Consider the following 22,978-nt stretch of genomic DNA (forward strand, 5'->3'; position numbering starts at 1 on the left):
GGCGTAGTGCTCGTGCCCGATGGGTCGGAATTAGCCGCACTTTACTCCGTCGTGCAATGGCGGAAACGCTATTTACGCTATGGCGGTCAGGTCAGTTACTTTCCGCCAGGGTCGTAATGAGGGCCATTGTGCTTTATCTGCAGCGCTGTAAGTGATTCTGATTCACTTCAAAGCTTATGTTAATTTATCATGCTATTATAATGGAAAAGCCTAATGACTATAGAGTTGCTCCACATATAACAATAGTGCAATTTAGGTATTTTCCACCACAAAGTTATTTGTCACTTGACTTATTTATGGCAACTTATTCTAAAGTCCCTTCCATGGTGCCTCCAAGTATCAAATACTGATTATGCACCTTCCAATGTCCTTTTCTGTAAAGTCACTTCTGTTGGTGTAATCCTTATGCTAATTAGGAAGTTTGCATGTATTTTGACCCAGAGGGCTTGGACAGAGCTCCCCTACAAACATACATAAACACAATTAAACATTGTTTTTTTTTTTTTAAAGTACCTCTGCTCTGCTTTCAAATGCTGCTCGGGCCTCGTCTCATGTTACACCGACCTAACCTCTTCACACTCAGGCGCCTCCAGACAGAAACCAGGAGCTTCCTAGTTCCTGTCTGTGTGTCGCATGAACACGAACCCGGAAAGCGATGCTCTGTGCAGCTGGCGCCCGGAAGTGCTGCTGCTAGCGTGACAGCACAGGCGCCAGGCCCTGCAACACCCAGTTCTGCAACCTGGCTGCTGACTTTGAGTCAGGCCAGGCGGGGTGAGGGACGGAGTAATGCAGGGCATCCTAGCCCTGAATGTGTTGCAGCGCGGCTGCCTGGCAACTCAGAATTAGGTAATGAGACAGTGCAAGCCTGGCTGAGCACCCCAGCCGGGCTTGCACTGTCCAATTACATAATGGATGATTGCTGCCCCACTGCCCTGCCTCCAAAAGATGGGGGGACAAAAAGGCATGCCAGAGAAGTTGGGGGGACAAAACCCCCTGTCCCCCCCTATAATTACGCCCATGCATGTTGGCCGCGGCCATCATGGTGCAGGGATCTATCGCTGCAGGACATTACCGTGTCCTTAAATATGTTGTCAACCAAAGCACTCATAAATGCAGTGCCTTAAATGACAGTATATTTTATAAGATTTGGGGTTGATTTACCGAGGCGGAAATGTTTGAGGGCGAAAAGACTGAAGATTATTTTTTCGAAATAATCTTCGGTCTTTTCTCCCCTGAACATTACTGAGTTACCCAAACCCCTACCCCCACACCCTACCCACACCCCAACACACCGCTACCCACACCCCCCACACTCCTACTTACCTAGTATTCCCTCTCATGCTGGTCCCTGCAATGCCTGTTCCCTTCCACTTCCGTGATCAGGAACCGGCGCCGCAGGGTCCTTTACTTTTTTTTCCCGGGTCAGCTGCGGAGGTGTCCCCCGCAACTCCCGCTCACTATACTGTATACTGTATAGCCCCTCCAGCCTTTTTTTGTTTTGTTTGTGGGACTGTGGAACAGCTGCAGGGGACACCCCCGAAACCCTTGCTCACAGTATAGTGAGCAGGGGTCGCAGGGACCCCTCCGCAGCCTTTTTATTTTTATTTATTTTATTTTTTTGGATGGCAGCCCCCAGCACCAAATGCGTGATTTGGTAATACTTTTCAGCCGTCGGATTTTTCGAATGGCTGAAATTCGGCCCAATCACGCATTCGCTATTTTTTATTTGGTCATTTTGGCCGAAACCTTTAAAAAACACAATACACTAAGTATATGGAGCTGTACTTAAAGAGAACGATCCATGAACAAATGGGGTCGCTGTGTCTCGCATACAAGTCATGCGGAACACAGCAACGTATTTGTGCGTGGAGCGTTCAGTTAAAGTACAGCTCCATGTACTGAGTGTATAGCGTCTTCCTTAAATATACTATCATTCAAAGCACTGTATTTATTAGCGAATTGGATGAAATATATTTAAGGAAACTGTAATATCCAGATGCGGAAAGACCATGAACACTACTGGCCGCGACCAACAGGGTGTGCCTTAAAGCAGCGCTGATCATTGGGATGGATTTTCCTGGGATCCGAGATCTATCAAAACATTTCTCCCCGGTTCTCAGAAAACTATTTGTGCTCATTAATGTAACCAATATACTTTTTGTTCCAGACCAGGATTTGAACTCGGATCATCAGGACCAAAACGGAATAACTTATCTACTAAACTACAGGAACTTCTGGCCGGAATGACTTATCCACTAAACTAAAGGAACTTCTGGCCGCCAACCTAGCGAACAATTGTAAAGATGTTCACCTTTTCACATTTACTTCAAACATTAAAGGAAACTTTCTCCTTTCTTTAATAATTTAAGAATTACTCTCCTGAAATGTAAACGTTTATTTATGCGGAGAGGGGTGCTGAGAAAAATCTCCAGAGTTCCCCTTCTCTTTAACTTAAAACCCTGCATGCTCCTAACCTCCTTGCCCCTCCCTCCCCCCAGATGCTGTGGCTAGTGGGATCTCACAGTTAAAGGAATGGTTTCTTTTCCATTCCTCTCACTGTATTTCTTTGAGTATTCTGTGACTCGTTTCTGTGCTCTGGTCAGCTACCTTCGTTGCTTGCAGCCTGTGTGAACAGATACCAGTACCACCCCTATACATTATTTTCGTTTGTTTACCACACAATGGCAACAATAATGCCCTACCTGTACGAGCCCGAGTATTCCGAGGAGGAATTACTGGAAAGAGAAAGATGCGGAAACGATGGGGCTTCGGACAACCGTTGGGAGGACGATTCAACAGATGAAGAGCCTGGGCCTAGTCGCATGGACGGTGTTTCCACCTGGTGTAACTGCAATCAGTGCACGCTAATGACAACCGAGGAGGAGAACTGCTGCTGCTGAGAAAACTCTGGATGCTTGTCCTACATATCGCAAGGCGTTACCGAGCTTCCAGACTTCAGGGCAGCCTGCCTCACATGGTCCGTGTTTAGGATTTTGTGGTGCTTATGCACAAACTTCGCGCAACAGTTCGCCTCCGTAATCCAAGTAACAAGTAAGTATACTCTGGTTGTGATGTCAGTTAGGCCACTATTATTTCATGGTTGTCGCCTATATTCTCGTAACTTCAATATATCATTGTCATATTAGTTTAGTCTTGCAATTCTCTAGTAATAGTCGCATAAAAGTCGTTCAATATTGTGCAGTGTCTAGTTAGCATTTGTCCTGGCAAAAATGCCATTGGATACAAGAATTGTCATTGACAACTAAGGTTTAATATACTTATATTGGTCATTTAAAAACAGTTTCTATCTTTCTTTTTCACAGGTGGCACAGGCTGGTGGCCTATCGTTCGTTTACATGGTGGCTTCATGGGAGGCTTGGACACCGTGTTCGACGAGTAATGTGTCGTTGGTGCCATTAGAGAAACTTTCCCCAGTGACAGCGGTCAGTACAGGGGATTTTCCCTCGCTGTGCTGCAATCTGACCTTTACAATGTGTAGTAGTTTTGTGCTATCAAAATAAGAAACAAAATAAAACACAACATATTTTTTATCAATGGTTGTTTCAGTTTTTAAGTGAATCAAGTGTGTTTCCATTCAGCAGTGTTCCGGTGCCTTGTTTGCACGCCCCAGGCCCATCCATCCCCCCTCCACTATCAAAGTCAGTTCGCACCAGTGGATGTGCACTGCCAAGGGGTGCTGTCAGGGGCGCGAACGGCCAAAGTGCCAAACACCATGTACACTTCAAAGCTATCTTTCGCGCAGGGGTCATTGTTGACAGGGCCTCCTCAGACCCCGTGTCTCCAGGCAGGCTCCCCTTCAAGCAGGCCGCCCCAGTGCAATCCACATAAGTGAGACTCCATTCAGCAGTGTTCCTGTGCCTTGTCGGCACGCCCCAGGCCAATCCATCCCCCCTCCACTATCAAAGGCAGTTTGCACCAGTGGATGTGCGCTGCCAAGGGGTGCTGACAGGGGCGCGAACGGCCAAGGTGCCAGACACCATGTACACTTCAAAGCTATCTTTCGCGAAGGGGCTGTGTCTCCAGGCAGGCTCCCCTTCAAGCAGGCCGCCCCCGTGCAATCCACATAATACCACGACATATACACGTCATTCATTCACAAACACACCCCTTTTTGTAATTCTTTATAAACCACTTGATATTTATCATGAGAACATCTTTGAGCACTGCAAGTCAACTTGTGAACGTGCTGCTTGAGAAGCCTGGTGACCGATGCTAATCTGCTCTTCGTCGTGTTATCTGTGAACTTCTGTGACCGCTTCGAGTGAACTCATCAGTGTGTTACCTGTGAACATCTCCCTGTTCTCCACTAACCGCTCTGCTTGCTGAATCTAACTGTTTGTTGGTCAAGGTAAGGGCATGTATCCTAATCATATCTCATTCATTTGTAAATGTATATCTATTTCGAAGTAACGTAGTCAGTAGTGCTATGTTAATTTGTCTCATTGCTATTGACTTGAGTTTCTTTTGTTATGTTGTCGATATATCAATTTTTATCAGTGTCAATTGCCATCGAATTGCATCCTTCGCAGACCGTGTCTATAGTATAAGCATGTTTCCTTTTCATGCACGATAGTACATTCATGGGACGAGTAACATGTTCTGATTTTCAACACATCAATGAATTGTTTGTAAAAGTTATCCTATAATGCAGCCGCCCACGCTGCACTGGTTTTGCTGTGGTGCCCAAAAGAAAGCGTGCAATGAACAATGTATGGTCCAATTCCTTCTTTCTCACATTTGTATGCAAAATAATTTTTGAATAATGTTGACCTTTATTTTGCAGAATTCACAACAATGCCTGCATGTTCTATTTTCGGTTGCCATTTGAAGACCCATGACAAATCTGAAGGCATTACAGTGCATGTATTCCCTAAGACCGTTGATCGAATAAGAGAATGGGTCAGATATTGCGGATATCCACCGGAAGAGCTTCAAACAAGTCTCGGAGGACAAGAGGGGTCATCGATACCGCATCTGCAGCCTGCACTTTACCCCGAATATGTACGACACATCCTTGTACACAAAGAAGAATCAACTGAGAACAACTCGAAAATTGCTCCCAAACACTATTCGAACTTTATTCTTGAAAATGCCGCCACAGGTGAGTCACGCTTCCGGATTTAGCTTTACGCCTGTATATTCGGTGTAAATGTCACTTATAATACTTTAGATATTTATATAATTGAATAGCTGTTTAAATAATGACCATTTTGCTAAACATCAGTCCTTGTTTTTGAGAACCCTCATAGAAAAGTGATTTATGGGCACAGATAACTATGCTATATTATGCATTTACATAAGCATCATTTTCTTGTATTCAGTCTCCTTACATGCCACTTTTTAATGTTGGCATTTCTAAATCGAATAATACTTTCCCTTTACAACTCCAAGACTATCCACCGAATTTGAAGCAACAAGATTCAACATCCATGTCTTGCCTGGAGTCAACAACCACTTTGAGCGCGTATCAGGTAATCTTACTTAGCTATTCTGTTCCAGACTTGTTTTATGCATGGAATTTAAGATAATGTGATTATATTTTCGCAACGTATCATTGCTTTACACAATGTTTTTCATGGTTTGATATTGATATGTACCTTTGTCTGCGTCCCAATGTGTCCAATATTTTCATCCTTACTAATGCAAGTACTGTGTTTCAGGGAGATGCTGAAGCGTCCACTACAATTACAACATCCCTCGTAGTAGATACAGAGCCAGAGGTATGATTCTTGACAGTTCAATCGAACGAGATAATCTGATCATATTTCCATATCGTGCAATTGTATTACGCAATGTTTCATTCGTACTTTGTTATTGATATGTACCTTTGTCGTCTTTCCAAATTGTGTGTCCAGTTTCCAATATTTTAATCCATACTAATGCAAGCACCGTGTTTCAGGGAGATGCTGGAGCGTCCTCTACAATTACATTATCCCTTGTAGTTGTTGCGGAACCAGACCTTGTAGTTGATCAGGAGCCAGACCTTGTAGTTGATCCGGAGCCAGAGGTATGCGTACTGACAGTACCCTCTAATGAAAGAAAGTCAGTCTAATTTTATGTGTAATGCAAATTACTTATTTTAAATGGATACTCTTTTTTGTAGGGATGTATACAAGATCCGTATATTGAACGGGAGGCACGTGGATCTGAGTCGGTGCACCAGCTTGCTGATGGTGATGCTAGAGTAAAGAAGGTTTCAAAGAAAAGAAAGAAAAATAAGGTTAGTTATAAACAGTTCATATTTTTGGCAATTGTTTTGTGCCGAGGCCTTCCTTATATGCTTTTTTTAATGTAAATTGTACAACACTGTATGTTGGATTTACACTGAACCTCCCTTTTGCTATCTGTCCTGTAGTTGCCCGATGGAGTACGGACGGTTTATAGTCAAAATGTCGAAAAAAAAATGTCGACACGCAAAAAAGTCGAAAAAAAAATGTCGAAAACAATAATGTCGACATCCTATACATACAATAGAGGAAGTCAATTTTTCGAAAAAAAAATGTCGACAAAAAAATGGTCGATTATCATAGACAATAACCCGAAAATTATTGGGGGGGGGTCCCCCCCCCCAACCCCCCAACCTCACCCTACATCACGAACCATCCCAGCACCCCCTCCCCTTCCCTTCGTCCGTAATCACCCACTTGTCTGTTACACTAGATAAAGATAGGTTACGAAATAGTTAACACACTAGATGACATTCCTGAGTAAAGCACCTTGTTTTTGATAGCAGGAAACCAGTAACGGCTGTGGAAAACCGTCATTACCTGACAGAACATCTCTTGAGAGGTTACTTCGGGCAATTGATTACACTTCTTTCGTACTTATAACAGGATAAAAGGTAAGACGCACTACCATTATAAAAAATAACGTGTACAATAAAACACATAGTATAAAATACCACAAAAAAACTAATTTTATGTATCATTTCAGGTGATAAAATGGAAAACAAAGTAGAATTTATAGAAAGCCAAAAGGGAAGAAAGCAGTTAATTTGGAATGGATACATATTCTATAAAGAGCTTCAGCGAAAAGAGAGAATTTACTGGCGCTGCACAGAATATGCGAAAAATAAATGTACAGCCCGCGCAGTAACAGTGGGAACAGAAGTAAAGGGAAAAGCTGAACACAATCATATGCCTGATCAGACAAATATAATAATCAGGAAAACATTAACGGAACTAAAAAGAAAAGCAATAGAACATGAGGGGGAAACTAGTGGATCTGTACTCAGAGAAGTTTGTGGCCAATTACCAACACATGTAACAGCGCAATTACCAGCTGAAAAATTAATGCAGCGCACTATTAACCGAGCCAAACATACTAGTGAAAACCTACCCCCTCCACCTACATCCTTTGAAAATATAACTATTCCGGATATTTTTAAGGTTACAGCACGAGGAGAACATTTTTACTGTGGCTCAATTGGAATAAACAATGACAAAATCTTGGTGTTCGCTACCGCACAAAACTTTCAACATCTAAGTCAAAGCAAAAATTGGCAGAGTGACGCCACTTTTAAGGTATGCCCTCACCCGTTTTTTCAATTTTATACCGTACATGGAACAATCAATGACAAAATATTACCACTGATTTACTTTTTGATGCCAAAAAAAACAGAGGACGCATACAAAATCATATACAATAAAATTAAGGAAACTACACCAGATTCGCAATCAGAGACAATAATCATGGATTATGAAACAGCACAAATCAAGGGTTTTTCTAGCGTGTACAAAGAAACTAGAATCAAAGGATGTTTTTTTCATTTCACACAAAGTGTTTGGAGAAAAATACAAAAATTAGGTTTGGGATCAAAATATACGGAGGACAGTTACTTTCAGATTAACGTTAAGAAACTTTTTGCATTGGCTTTTGTACCGGAAAATCATGTTATTACTTATTACGAACATTTAATTGAAAGTCAGTACTATAAAAATCATGAGGATGAATGTACAAATTTACTGGACTACTTCGAAAATACCTGGATAGGCCAATTAACTAGGAGTGGCAACAGACGCAGACCGAAATACGCAATTGAATTGTGGAACTGCTACCAGTCTACCATGGACAACAAACCAAGAACAAATAACGCGTTAGAAGGCTGGCATAGCCGCATAAATAAAAATTTCAACACCCTACATCCACATTTATGGCATTTCTTAAGAGACTTAAAATTAGAGGAACAACACCAGGAATTGAGAATTTCACAAACAATTTCTTTGGCAAATCAAGCACCGAAAACAAAAAAATACAGAGACTATGATAATAAATTAGTGCAACTAGTACAAGCATTCACAATAGAGAACAAGGACATTTACTTAGATTCTATTGCATTTAACTTAAAATGTTAAGAAGAACACCTACAGTTTATGGTCGTCAAAAATCCGTGTTGAAAAAAGTTGAAAAATCCCAAAAAAAAGCATAAATCCAGGTGCAAAAGGACACTGCATTAACCATGAAAAAGTGCCGATAGGTGAAAAATCCCAAAAAAACCCATAAATCCAGGTGCAAAAGGACATTGCATTAACCATGAAAAAGTGCCGATTCCAGGCTAAAATCCACAGCTTGAGTAAAAAAAAGTATCCAAAGTCCACGTAAAGTATCCAAAATCCACATTAATCCAAGATCCAAAAATCCGTTCCAGGTAAACTCGCTGCTCCATGAAAAAAAGACTACCAAGAAAGCCATATCCCAAAAAAATGAAAACATCCAGGAATGCAAAATCCAACATCCATACGGCAAAATCCATGGAATCCAAGTAGACCCGGTCCATCCGATGAAAAACCAAGAAAAAAATGATGAAAACCCAAAAAAAAAAACAATCCAAGGACCGAACGGACGAAGACGCGACCGCGGTAGAAACAAGTCGATAGTGAGCTTTAAAAATGGCGCTCACGTTTACGTTGTACTACGTACCGTGCGTAGAAAGTCAAAACAAATATATGTTAATAATAATAAACATACATTTTTAACTCGCTAGCGCCATCTACTGGTTGTTTAGTATATAACATGTTGAACTGAATTACAAACAGTTGTTGCATTTATTTATTTATTTAACTGAAAAGAAGCATTGTTATGTTTATTTATTTATTTAATACAATACGTTGCACAGTTATGTTTGCATTAAGTATTACCTATAACTACTTTTTTAGATTTAATAAACATAAAGATGAAACTAAATTACCGTCCGAGTTGTTTATTTTATATAGAATGTATTTATGTATTTATTTATGAGTCGACAAATTAATGTCGAAAATATATAATGTCGACATTTTTGTATGTCGACATTATAGATTTTCGACATTAATTTGTCGACATTTTGACTGTCGACATTATTGATGTCGACATTATGACTGCACACCGTACGGACTATGCAGACACAGACAGCGATGCAAATGACAGATGCTGCTTGCCAAACTGTTTTCACCATGGAGGAACTATTAATAGAGGCGCGGCGTGTTCACACTCGAGATGCTTTTGTCCAATGGCCAGAAAATGTATTTAATGTGACCGGCGAATCCAGCAAAGTGATTTTGGACCATTGCTACAATGCGACTCCTCCGCCAGATGAAGATGAAATTGAATTTATAGAAGATAGTTTTACATTACTCGCAGAGCACTTGACACAATCGACACCCGCCAAAAAAATGCCCCCCAATACACAGTCGACATTGATGTTTTCTCCTATCCATAGTCAAGTAACAGATGTTGAAATGACAGAGACTGAAGCATCAACACTATTGACCGACGAACTAGACAAAGATATCAACTACAGTATGTCCAGTTTGGCTTATATGTCCACAACGGTTCAGTCCGAAACAACAGTGTTGCCAGATGACAGTCTAATAAAAGAGGCCAAATACATAGTATTCGACAGCAGCTTGATGGAGATTATAAAGTTGCTGAAATGTGTGCATTCAGTGGGAGGGGAAGTATGTGGGAAGCCATTGGTGAACGTGACTCGTCTAGCATAAGACAGTAACCTCAAAATACATGCCACCTGTGAAAAGTTACATAAAACATTGTCATGGTCCGCTCAACCAATTCTGGGGAAACTGCCAGCTGGCAATCTACTGTGTGCAGCAGCTTTACTTTTCAGTGGCTCTTGTTTCACGAAGTTATCCAGTTTCTTTCAGTTTGTGGGACTGCATTTCATTTCTGAAACACAATACTACAAAAACCAACGTGATTATCTATTCCCTGCCATTAGTGAAGCTTGGAAAATTTAACAATTGGCTATTCAAAATACATTCTCCGACAAACGATTCAGGCTAGCCGGTGATGTACAGTGTGACAGCCCCGGATTTTCTGCTAAGTACTGCACATACCATTTTCAGGACATGGAAAGTAAGAAAATTGTGAGTTCGGTGGTCGTGCAGGTGTCCCAATGTAAATCTTCAGTGGCCATGGAGAAACTTGGTTTTATAAAATCACTGGAATATCTACAATCGAGGGGAATGCAAATCAACCTCATAGCCACGGACAGACAACGTTTCAATAGCAAAGACAATGGGAGAGCAGTATAGAAATATTAAACATCAATTTGATGTATGGCATGTTGCCAAATCAATCAATAATAAAATCTCGGCTGCAGGGAAAAACAAAGGTTTGGAAAGTATTTCACAATGGTCCCAGACTTTCAGCAACCATCTTTGGTGGAGCGCCAAAACATGTGATGGGTCTGTGGAAATTCTACTGGAAAAATGGCGGTCACTAATGCACCACTGTTCCAAATCCACCACTGGACAGAAAACCAACTTTCCACCAATGTGAACATGGCCCTTTGTCCCCAGAGCAGGCACGGAAGAAGAAGTGGTTCATCCCATCTTCACCTCCACACAAAGCCCTTGAGAAGATTGTGTTTGATAAAACTCTATCAAGAGATCTGAAGGGACTCCCAGAATTCTGTCGCACAGGAGATTTGGAGGTGTTCCACAATATGTGCCTAAGGTACAGGCCAAAGAGATTACATTTCGGCATCCATGGGATGAAGTTTAGGACTTTACTAGCGGTACAAGCGCATAACGAGAATGTAGGCCGTAAACAATCTAGGACTGCAGGAAACTTAGGGATGCTTCGCTACACTATGGCCTTTTTGAAAAGAAGGACAAAATGGGTTGTCAAACCAGTATATGAGGAAATGGAATTCGATTTTGTGAAATATCTTATTATTAATGTCGTAGAGATGCATACTCATGGAATTGCGCACAAATCTGTTCAGAGCACACATACATTGCCACAAAACATTGCCAACGTGCCATGTCCACCCAAAGCAGAGCTCGTTGAACAGTTCAAATCCCGGTACAAATGATTACCACCTGTTTTTATTTTTGCCAATTTTTTTTTATAAAGTGTCCAAATAAAGTATGCAATTTGTCTTTTGAAATCTATCCTCTTAGTCCGTTTTTAAAAAAAATAGTACAATTATTACGATTGCTTTCACATTTCACAGTTTAGTCGAGCTACTGTGGAACCTTCATTTTTCGTGTTAATGACCAATGGATAACAGTGTGTAAGAATCTTTGGGTTTTGGCAGTAGCATTGCCATAAAGTTTCCCAAACAGCTGAATATCTGCTTGCCACACAAAAGGGATTAGACCTAGACTACATAACATACTAGGCACGCAAGAAGTACTGACTGTGAAAACATGCCATGGGGTAGGAGGCCATGAGATAAGCAGAGATGGGCCTATTACTAGACACACTTTGACTCCGTTTTTGTGTTACATCGACTATAATTTTGGAGTAGGGGGCATTCTGTCATTGGCAAGTTTCCCCTACCCCTCAGCAGCGCCACGAACAACGAGCAGTGACAGCCCCCAATTTGTTCCTCCAGGGCCTTGCTTCAAAATTCATGTTCTCATGGATGCGAAGACACGGGATGTTGCAAAGTAACAATGTATGTTCATTGTAAGTGAAGGTCACCAACTTTGAATTTTTGCTTGGGAGCTGGGAGGCCCACGCGTCCCGCACACAGTATAAGGTTATATTGTTTTTTGACCTTGAGAGACAGGGACCATTCCAAAAGGGATTGAATTGAAGGGGCGGGGGTGTAATAATGTATGATATGATGAGGTTGTCCATTCCGAAACTGGACCTAGTTACATGTAAGTTCAGTTTATGAAAAATCATTGACACGAACGGAGGAGTCTGCATTACGGTCTGCATTACGCCAAGAGAATGGAAATGCCGAATATAATGTAAGTTTCTCTTTAGACGATTTTATACCAGAATTAGTCGAAATACGAATAGCTGACCGTTATTGCTGGGTTACATTGTACTTGTTCGTTCTTTGTGGCATATTGCAATGAAGTGCTAGTACAACCTTTGTGTGCTGGGCTATCTACCGGGCACATGGGCAGGCCAGCATCGAGAAGCATGTAAACCACCACTGGTTTCCCCCTGGTTTTACGCTAATAAATCATTACATTGTGTGTGCACCTCGAATTGTTGCCTCAGTTTACACATTACGTTTAGAGCTCAACATACTCCATTGCACTATCCTCGGAAGCAAACAGCGAAGTACTTTGATATTCCATGTTGTATTCTCTCGGTTCACATTGTGTCACCTCTGCGCTAATAAAGAAAATGATTAATTGTAATAAAGATCGGCTACTGAGACACATTTCTATTTTTATGTTTTGCAAACAGGTACATCGTGCCATTCTGCGATTGTCACCTATTCCAGACCCGACCGATGGATTCTTCAATCTCCAGCTGCAGCTACATGTCAATCACTGGATTTACTTGACCATTTTTTGGGACGATAGACAAGGGCCAATATGCCCCTTCGCGAAACCAGCAGTTAGGAGCAACATAGCAACCTTTACGGTGGTCTAGTGCCAAGTTGATGCACCATTCTCGCAATTTACTGTGCGACCAAAGTGCTTCATTTAGCCAAAACGAACACCCTGTGTACCAAAAAGGAACAGCGCGTGACTCACGATAAACATTTGCGGATTTGCGGATCGAGAGCAATGAAAAAAAGTCCCATTTTGATTGAATATGTCAGATGCCGAAAGTTATCGAAACATTGAATGTGAAATAAATGTACTTTATCAATTGTACAGTCTTGCTGTTTCCTTTTAAAGTACAGTTTCATATTCCTAATAGTGACGCGCTGTGCTGTGAGACGATGTGTGTTGTTTTCTGGGTTCTGCGTCAAGTCGCGTAGATGACGACTGGGTGCGTTTGGCTACGCTGCCCAGTAACGTCATGGAGAGAGGCGGAGAATATCAATGATTTGGTGATGTCAGGCTCAGGGGCGGGGGATATGATTTAGTGCTGCAAAGGCAGGTCACCCAGGGTGATGCGGCAAGTGATAAGATTATGACAAGATGGCCGCGCCCTGCTGCCTGATTTCCCTTGTGTTCAAGAGACGAAAACTCGGGTAGGGTGGATAGGAAATGTTTGTACGATCGATCGATTTATGGTTAAAAACACATGACTAACCATAGGGACAATAATATTTCTGACCGAACCATTCCTTTAATAATTTCCATTTCCAGCACTGCCTAAAAGAGACCTGCAGCCAACAGGGTGTGCCGAAAAGGCTGCGCCTAATGAGGGCGTACCTATGGCAGTCCATGCTCACAAAAATATATGAGCGGAGTGGAGCTACCAACACCGTCAGTTGCATAGTGCTGGTGATCGGCCCGGCTCTTGCCAAATCTGAGATCCGGCACCAGATGTGTAGCCGGATCTCGGGATCCGGCCAGATTCAGCCTCCCCAAGCACATGCCCCAATTACCAAAAAAGAAAACTAAAGCGACGGTATGGAGTAGGGGGGCAGAGCAGCACATTGCCACCATGGCTGCTCTTCTGGCTCCGCCCCCCTACGTGTACAGGACAGACTTGGTTGCTTTCTCTGGCACTTGTTCCCAACAGTGCATGGGTATTCCCAGCCTTTCATTACCTTCAGGGCCTTTTCTACTCAAGTACGCCTAAAGGGCAATCATGTATGGCAAAGGGCTGGGCTACAGGGTAATGCACTGTTAAGCAGACCACATCGCTTATAGAGATTTTGCGCTCACAACAAAAAAGAGAAAAAGGTGTCATTTTTAAATGTGCCACGAAAATTCTGTAATGCTGCTGAAAGAACACGCAAAGGTCACAAAACAGTATTGTATCAATCTGCCATTCCTTTGATCGGAGGTCAACTGCCAGTTCCGCCCCCCTCTAAACCCTGCCTCCTCAGACACGGCCCCCCCCAACTCCGCCCGCATCCCTTGTGGGATTCCCCACCACATTTTTTCCATTTCCACCACTGCAGTTGCCAACACTGCCCCCGGAACTGGTGACGAATACACATTTTTGAATTTAATGTAGCAGCCGTTTTGAAGGGTGCCTAAACACTAATGTGAATATTAAAGCAAGTATAAAAACAAATAAAATTGGAATATAAAGAGACTTCCTTTTGGGCACACATTTACAGTTGGCTCAGAAATCGCGTGAGTTTAGAGTAGGCAGTGAAACTGAAAACAGACTAGTGCCTTATTTAGGGAAGTGCTGAAAGGGGAACCCCACATGTTCTGAAACATGTTAGTACTTTGGCTGCAGTGTCCTATCATTGCTCTTATTTCACACACATTAGAATTTTGAGGCCACAATGGATTTTCACGAATATCCCCAGACTATATGTTTCTGTAGGAAACTTTGAAGACTCTCGAATTGGGCAGCCAGTGCTATGCCATATTCCCAAATGATTGTCCTCATTAAGAGTTAAAAAGATTATTGCCTGATTCAGAGTCACTATTACTCGCCATTGGCAAATCCCAAAGGACTTATCGCCAACCATTACTGCCACGATTAGTGTCACAATTACTGCCGCTTGGTGGAAGTAATACCTCCACTCAAAAGCAAGCGATTTTTCCAGATTTGGTTCACAAAACACCTAATCAGGTGGAGCAGTAAAAGGGGCAGTATCTCGAAACACTGCCTGTTCTTACAGTACCGCATAACTAGCGACAGGCCCTATGACGGTTAAGGTGGGTTCTGGTGCAGCCTAGATCTCACATGGACTCAAGGCCTACCTATCTGTAAGACACCCCATTCAGTGGTTAAGTGCCCTGGTTTCCTGGGCAGCAAGAGGATGTAGAGCCAGATCACATTGCACAGAATTATTTTCTCAGTTGCCTTACCAAGAGTAAAAAATAAAAATAAAGGAGGGAGGTAGGGGGAGGCACATAGTGATTTACCCATGACGAGAAAGCACCCCTCCCAAAAAAAGGAGGCAGAGCAGTAAGGGAATAGTTTCTTACCTGTAACTCCATTTCTCCAGCATTGGTATCTTTCATGGATTCACATGCTTAGAATATTCCCCGTCGTCAGGCTGGGAATCCTCGGTAAGTTATATAGACATTTTCCATAGGAAAACTTCCGACACTTTTGTGTCCTATCTACGTTGTTTTGGGCCGTGTAAGGCAGCGCCACTAGGACGTACAGGTATAAATAGCCCCGCCCCCACGGCTCCCTCAGATTTCGGCCCCCAAAGTAGTATGAGGGATCTCTGGTTTGCATGCGTAGGGGAGGCTGGCGGGCGCATGTGAATCCATGAAAGATACCAATGCTGGAGAAATGGAGTTACAGGTAAGAAACTATTCCCTTCTCCAGCATTGGATCTTTCATGGATTCACATGCTTAGAATAGATTGTATAGCAGTATCCCCCAACGTTGGAGTTGTGTATGCAAACCAATATCACAATAACCATAATGCATATTTATCATGGTAAAACATCACATTATAGTATGTCAACAGTGAAAACACCACACTTAAAAGTACATTAGCCGAAGGATGTGACCCCTTAATTGGGGCTTACCTTATTGAAACAGGTGCCGTAGGACTGCACGACCCATCTGTGTATCCTCAGCATGTTGCTGTTCGAGGCAATAATGCCGGGTAAACGTGTGTGGTACCGACCAGGAAGCCGCCTGACAGATATCTCCCAGCGGAATTCCGGACCACAATGCCATCGACGAAGAAGTGGATCTCATCAAATGGGCACTTGGACGCTTCTCCAGCGGTTTTCCGGCTTTTGAGTGACAAAAGGAAATAGCAGACGACACCCATCGGGCTAGTCCTTGTTTTGAGATCGGTTTACCTTTAGCCGAAGGGCCATAAGCCGCAAATAGTTGTCTCGTGTCTCTGAAGCTTTGAGTGCGATGGAGGTAAAATTTTAAAGCTCTTTTCACGTCCAATGTATGGAGAGTTTCCTCCGCAACCGACGAAGGTGTTGGAAAAAACGTCGGCAGAACTATAGAAGAGTGCTTCTGGAACATGGTAGGCACTTTAGGAATGAAATGAGGATTAGTAGCCAACACAATTTTATTATTGAAAAACGTCAAGTACAGTGGATCGATCACTAAAGCTTGTATTTCCGACAGTCGTCGAGCCAAAGTAATAGCCACCAGAAAAGCCAATTTCCACGACAAAAATTTAAATGATGACGATGACATCGGCTCAAAAGGGGCCTTCATCAGCGCTGCCAGAACCAGGTTAAGACTCCAGATTGGAGGAAACTTTTTCGTGGGAGGAAAGGTTCGGAACAATCCTTTAAGGAAATGTTCAATCAGCCGGTCACTAAATAACGGAGTTGAATGTCTCTTCCGAGTAAATCTCGAGATGGCAGCCAGATGCACTTTTATGGATGAAACAGACAAGCCTTTTTGAGCTAGGAGTAGCAAGTATGGTAGAAGCTGTTCCGGTGTGATATTAAGCGGGACCAAACCTGGTTGACCTGCGCACCATATGCAGAATCTCTTCCATTTGTATGAATATGAAGCGTTTGTGGACAGCGCCCTCGCCGCTTGCAAAATGCGATGACAGTCCGCTGGAATTTCTAACATACCAAACTCGGAGAAATCAGGAGCCAGGCTGTCAGACTGAGGCTGTCCGGGTCGTGATGCCAAACAACCCCTTTCTCTTGAGACAGAAGGTTCGGGATTTTCTGGAACCTCATTGGTTCTGCCACTGAAAGATGAAGTAGATCGGAGAACCACACTTGTCTGGCCCAGTACGGGGCCACCAGGATCACCCGACATGGATATCTGTGGATCCATTGCAGCGTCCGACGTATGAGCGGACACGGGGGAAAGGCATACACAAACTTGTCCGTCCACGGGAAAGAGAACGTTTCCCTAGTGAGCCTTGCTCTGGCCATCTGCTCGTGTATTGTGGGCATTTCCTGTTGTCTCTCGTCGCAAAGAGATCGAGGGCCGGACGACCCCATTTCTCAAAGACACGGTGTAGTTGTTGGTCGTTCAGTTCCCATTTGTGTAGTCGATTCATCTCCCTGCTGAGAGAGTCTGCTTGCACGTTTTTGACTCCTGGCAAGTGGAACACCAATAGATATATCTTCTGCTGAAGGGCCCAATGTGAGATCTCCTGGGCTTCGGTCGACAGAGTTCTGGAGCGAGTTCCTCCCTGTTTCCTTAGATAAAACATTGTTGTTGTGTTTCTGTCATAATCCGTACAACTGATTCCTTTATCCGTGGAAGAAAGGATTTCAGAGCCCAACGCACCACTCTTAACTTCAGCACATTGATATGAAGGACGGACTCCTCCGATGACCAACGACCCTGAACCTGTAGGGAATCCAGATGAGCTCCCCATCCAGTTAGAGAAGCATCCGTTACCACTGTCATCTGGAACACCGGTTCCAGCAAGGGCATTCCCTTTGTCAGATTTATGGAAACTCTCCATCATTGAAGCGCCTGCACGAGTTTGCTGTTGATGGTCAATTTGTCCGACCAACGCCCTTGACTCTGTGCCCATCGATCCACCAAGAATTCCTGAATCGGCCTCATGAAGAGACGACAATTGTTGATTAAGGGTATGCAGGACGACATGGTCCCCAATAGGGACATGTACTTTCGCACTGACACTCTGGTGTCGACTTTCCAATCCGATGCTTTTTGCTGTAGTTTCAGAACCCTTTCGACGGATGGCTTTACCAGTCCTGACTGCGTCTGGAACTCCGCCCCCAGAAAGACCAAGGTCCTTGATGGCGATAAGGAGGACTTTTCGAAGTTTATTGCGAAGCCCAAACATTGTAGGAGGCACATGGTGGAATTCAGACTTTCCTGTGCCCTTTCCGGAGACAATCCCCTCACTAGCCAATCGTCCAGATAAGGGTACACATGATGACCTTCTTTCCTTAACCAGGCTGCTACTGGAGCCAGACATTTCGTGAACGTCGTGGGAGACGATTTCAGTCTGAACGGGAGGACCTTGAACTGATAGTGGGTTCGTCCGACGACGAACCATAGAAATCTTTTGTGTCGTCGACACATCGGGATATGGAAGTATGCGTCCTGAAGGTCTAGCGATGACAAATAATCTCCCGGTTGTATCGAACGGATCACCTCTTGGAGTGTCAGCATCTTGAATTTTAGATACTTGAGCAATTTGTTGAGAGCTCGTAGATCTAGAATGGGACGCCATTTTCCATTGGGTTTCTTGACGACAAAGTAACGGGAGTACACTCCCTGTCCTCTTTCTGCCACCGGGACCAGTTCTATAGCCCCTTTCTGCAGCATAAGCGCCACCTCTTGCATTAGTATTTGAAGGTGGGGCTGCATCGAGAACACCGGTGGAATGCGTGGTGGCTTGCCCTTGAACTGTAGAGAATGGCCCAGATGTATCGTGTCCAAAACCCATTGGTCTGTTGTTATGCGTGCCCACTTGTCGACGTGACGAGACACTCTGCCCCCCAGGGCGTCCTGTAAGTTGTCATTGCTGGCTTTTGGCCTGTTTATCCTTCGTCGACGAGGAGTAGGCGCCTCGTCGTCTGGAGGTTTGGTAATCTCTGCCTTTACGAGTAGCTTGGGCTGCACGTCTGTAGCCTTGGGAAGAGTGGGAGGGTCTGCTGAAACCTCGGTCTCTAGATGATCCAAACCGGGAGTTACCTGATGCTCCTCTGAAAGGACGAAAGGAATGAAAATTCCTACCACTCTGGAGGGCTCCAAGGGAACGAGCCGTGTCAGACTCTTCTTTCATGCCCTTCAAGGCCTCATCCACTTTCTCCCCAAACAGGTGTTCTACTTCGCACGGCATATCCATTACCTTATATTGTACCTCTGGTCAGAATGTCGTGCACTTAAGCCAGGCTTGCCTTCGTAACACTACGCCATTGTTGATTTGCTTAAAGCCTGATTCCGACAGGTCGACAGCAATGTTAATGGAATGATTGGAAGCCTTTTCTCCCTCACGTACGAGCAGCATGGCAGATTTCCTGGGTTCTTCCGGCAGATGGTCCAAGATAGGAGCCAGCCGATGCCACATCTCCCTAACATACCTGGCCATAATAGCCAGGGAGTTGGCTGCTTTAACTGTAGTTGCTCCAACCGATAGCACTTTCTTCCCAAAAGCATCTTGTCTCCTGGCTTCGTTGTCTGGCGGGGTCGTGCATTTGTGTTGCGACCTTGCCTTTCTGGCCGCTGCGGCGGATAACACTGATTCCGGCGAAGGTTGAGACGTCAAGCACTTGGGAGTCGATTCCGGAGCCTTGAATTTCTTTTCCAATCGACCTTTTACTGCCGGTTCCGAAAAAGGATGCCACATGGTTTTTAGTCCCTCCTGCCTGACATGGTCTAAAATGGGGATAGCAAATATCGACTTTCTTCTCTTGCCCATATGATCGAAAAGAAAACAATCTTTTTTCTCTTCTTCTGGGACTAGGCCAAACTCTGCACATGCCTTACCCATCATGGCATGGAAAGCACCCACGTCATCAGGTGGTGATGGCTGCACCGGACTCTTTGGAGTTTCCATCTCCGCTTCAGAGTCCCATGTAGGGTCCCTTGAGGGCGATAACGAGATGTCTGAACCCGACCCTTCACGTTCCGACTCTGACAGTTCTCCTTCTTCCTGTGGACGAGAACGATCTTCCTCAACCGGGTAAGTGGTAGGAATTCTGGATGGAGGGCGAGGAGCCGGGACTGGCTCGTCGACGACTGGCGAAGCCTGTAACACTGTCGGGACACTAAGCTGAGGTAACTGTGTGTCCAACCGCTCCAACAGCTTCTGTATTGTGTTCAACACCTTGCCGATCTTTAATCTCTCTTCATACATTCTGAGTCCTGCAGAAAAAAGCCTCCTGGCGAGAGGATTATCTTATGTCCCTGTGACCAAAGCTGATCCTTTCAGCATCGAATTAGAATTACAGAGGTTTTTCCGTAACATTAGACTCAAACACTTCTTCGAAATATATTTACCCAATCAAAATCAAACCAATATGGGGGATAAAGACCAAGACCCAGCAGATATTAACATTACTGGGCTCAAGATGAAGTCAAACTTTAATCCACCGGCACATACTTGTCCGCCGGAAATTATCACGTTCGAGAACCGAGTGACGCAACAAGTGCTCTCGAATCTTAAGAACAAAAACTATCGTACAGATAATTTGACAAAAGACGAAAGAGTGAGCCTCAGAAATCTAAGCAGCCAAGAAAATATAACCATCAAATCGGCCGACAAGGGCGGAGGGATAGTCCTCATGGACAGCCTCAACTATGACAAAGAATGCCTGAGACTGCTCAATGATACGAGATCATATAAAAAATTGGACCAAGGTCCAACTGCTCGACTACAGGAAGAGATTAAAAGCCTTACAACACACGCCCTGACAGAAGAATGGATCTGCACAGACGAGGCTAAATTTCTGAACAAAAGATTCCCCAAAAAAGCGGCCTTTTACATTCTCCCCAAGGTGCACAAGAGCCTCGAGAATCCACCAGGGAGGCCAATCGTGTCAGCGATACTCTTTATTGGAACCACTGTCCATCTACAGTGAATTTTTCCTGAAACCTTTTGTTCTGGCAATGCCTTCCTACATTAAGGAATTCTTCAAGATGTCACAATAGAAACAGGAGATCTGCTGGTCACAATGGACGTGGAAGCATTATACACGTCGATTCCTCAAATGGCATGTCTAGAAGTATTAGCCGAAGTACTCGACACATGTAATAAACCACATAAACCACCCACAGGGTTTATACTAGAGTGTTCGAAACTAGCAATGACAGAGAACTTCTTTCTCTTCAAAAAACAGCTTTTTAAACAACAAAAAGGGGTAAGTATGGGTGCCACCTTTGCCCCACATGTGGCCAATTTATATATGGCCAATTTCGAATCAAGAAACATCGATGACATCCTACGAACACAACCGCATGGACAGCTGAAGATGTGGCGCCGCTATATAGACGACGTGTTCATCATATGGCGGGGTGACAATACATCTCTACTCACCTTCCACAAATGGCTCAACACGTGCGATTCCAATATAAAATTTACCATCGAATGGAACAATGATCAAGTCAGTTTCCTAGATCTACTGATTAGAAAACAAGGGAATGCGTTGGTCACCTCACTCTATAGGAAACCCACAGACAAAAATACCCTACTACATTACTCAAGTTTTCACCCCGAGAGTCTGAAATTTAATCTGCCATATGGGCAATTTCTGAGGATTCGACGCAATTGCACAGATAGGGTCGATTATCAAACACACGCCACACAACTCAAAGAAAGACTGGACACACGGGGTTACCCGAAACAACTGGTAAAAAGGAACATGAAGAGAGCAGCCAATACCAACAGGGCTCTCATTCTACAGAGTCAAGAAAAAAAGATCCACGAGAGACAGGTCTGTGTCACAACGTATAATCCTATTAGCAATGCCATCAAGAAGATCATCAATAAGAACTGGGATTTAATCAAGAACCCGGGTACATTATCTAAGAAACCCATGTTTGCATTCAAACGAAATTGCAACTTGCGACAAAAGTTGGTGCACACTTATTATGAAAAACCCAAAGAGAACTCAATTTTGAACCAATGGGGACTTCCACCCATTATTGGACACTACAAATGCGGGAATTGCAGTGTATGTCCCTTCACTGAGACCAAACATACTTTTCAATACGGGACCAATACATGGACGATGAAGAATCACACCAACTGCCATACAAAAAATGCAATCTATGTCATCTCATGTCCGTGCAATTTACTATACGTTGGAAAAACCACAAGAGAGGTTAAAATACGTATTGGGGAACACCGCTCGTGTATTAGAAACCATACAGCTGACAAACCTCTGGTGGACCACTTTGACAGACTTCACCATAAAGATACAGACATCAAGTGGTTTGTACTACAAACCATATGCACCAAATCAAGAGGCGGGGATATGGCTAGTGCCCTACACCGCCTGGAACAGAAGTGGATCTATTCTCTAGATACGGTCCGCCATGGGTTAAACATTTCGGTGGAATGGAATGTCCTGAATAGTACATAACACTATGGTGGTCTAAGATGAGTACCAGACCCTGACATTCATCTGTAACCTTTTTTTCATAGCCCTGCGACATGGGAAGAGAGGTTTCACGATTTAAGCTAAATAACAACAAATGAGGCCCTTCGATAATTGGGACCACATATCCCATAGTGCCTAGATTTATCAACCGGCACTGGCAAACTGGACTTGTTTCCTTTCACGCTCAGTGAGCGTGCACAGCGGCACATTTACCACTGTTTGGTAACTTTATATATACCTCACAAGACGTACATTCCTGTGGAGACAGTTTTCGTTTCCGCTGTCTTTCGGGAACTACTTTGTCCTGAAGACCACTCGGACCAGAATTCCGAGCGGCCGTGCGTCCATTGGTGCTATTTGGTACGTACGCCGGATCGCCGCGATCACTAGCGGAGGAGCGCCAACAGATTCATACACTGACGGACAGAGCGGAGGTAAACTCAGAGTAAGTAGACAGCAGCAGATATAGTCTATGCCAGCTCGTGCTCATGTGGCTCCATATCTGAATCCATGCACTATTGTTACATCTTCGTGACTCTTTTATCTGCGACTGACCAGCAACGGGTACTCTCTTCCAAGGGATTCATTACAGAGAACCAAAGAAGTAAGCTTCAATTCTCTATTTTTTACGAGTGGTT

The 22,978-nt window shown here is 43.7% G+C and overlaps 1 protein-coding gene across 2 annotated transcripts in view; it reads right to left on the reverse strand.

Annotated features, from left to right (window-relative positions):
• The window catches only part of LOC138580224 (solute carrier family 2, facilitated glucose transporter member 3-like), a 187,827-nt gene that overhangs the window by 24,844 nt on the left and 140,005 nt on the right, over positions 1-22,978 (reverse strand). The gene's annotated exons all lie outside the window — the stretch shown is intronic.

The sequence above is a fragment of the Ambystoma mexicanum genome, chromosome 3p (assembly GCF_040938575.1).
Source record: "Ambystoma mexicanum isolate Mex_15411 chromosome 3p, UKY_AmexF1_1, whole genome shotgun sequence".
NCBI lineage: Eukaryota > Metazoa > Chordata > Amphibia > Caudata > Ambystomatidae > Ambystoma > Ambystoma mexicanum.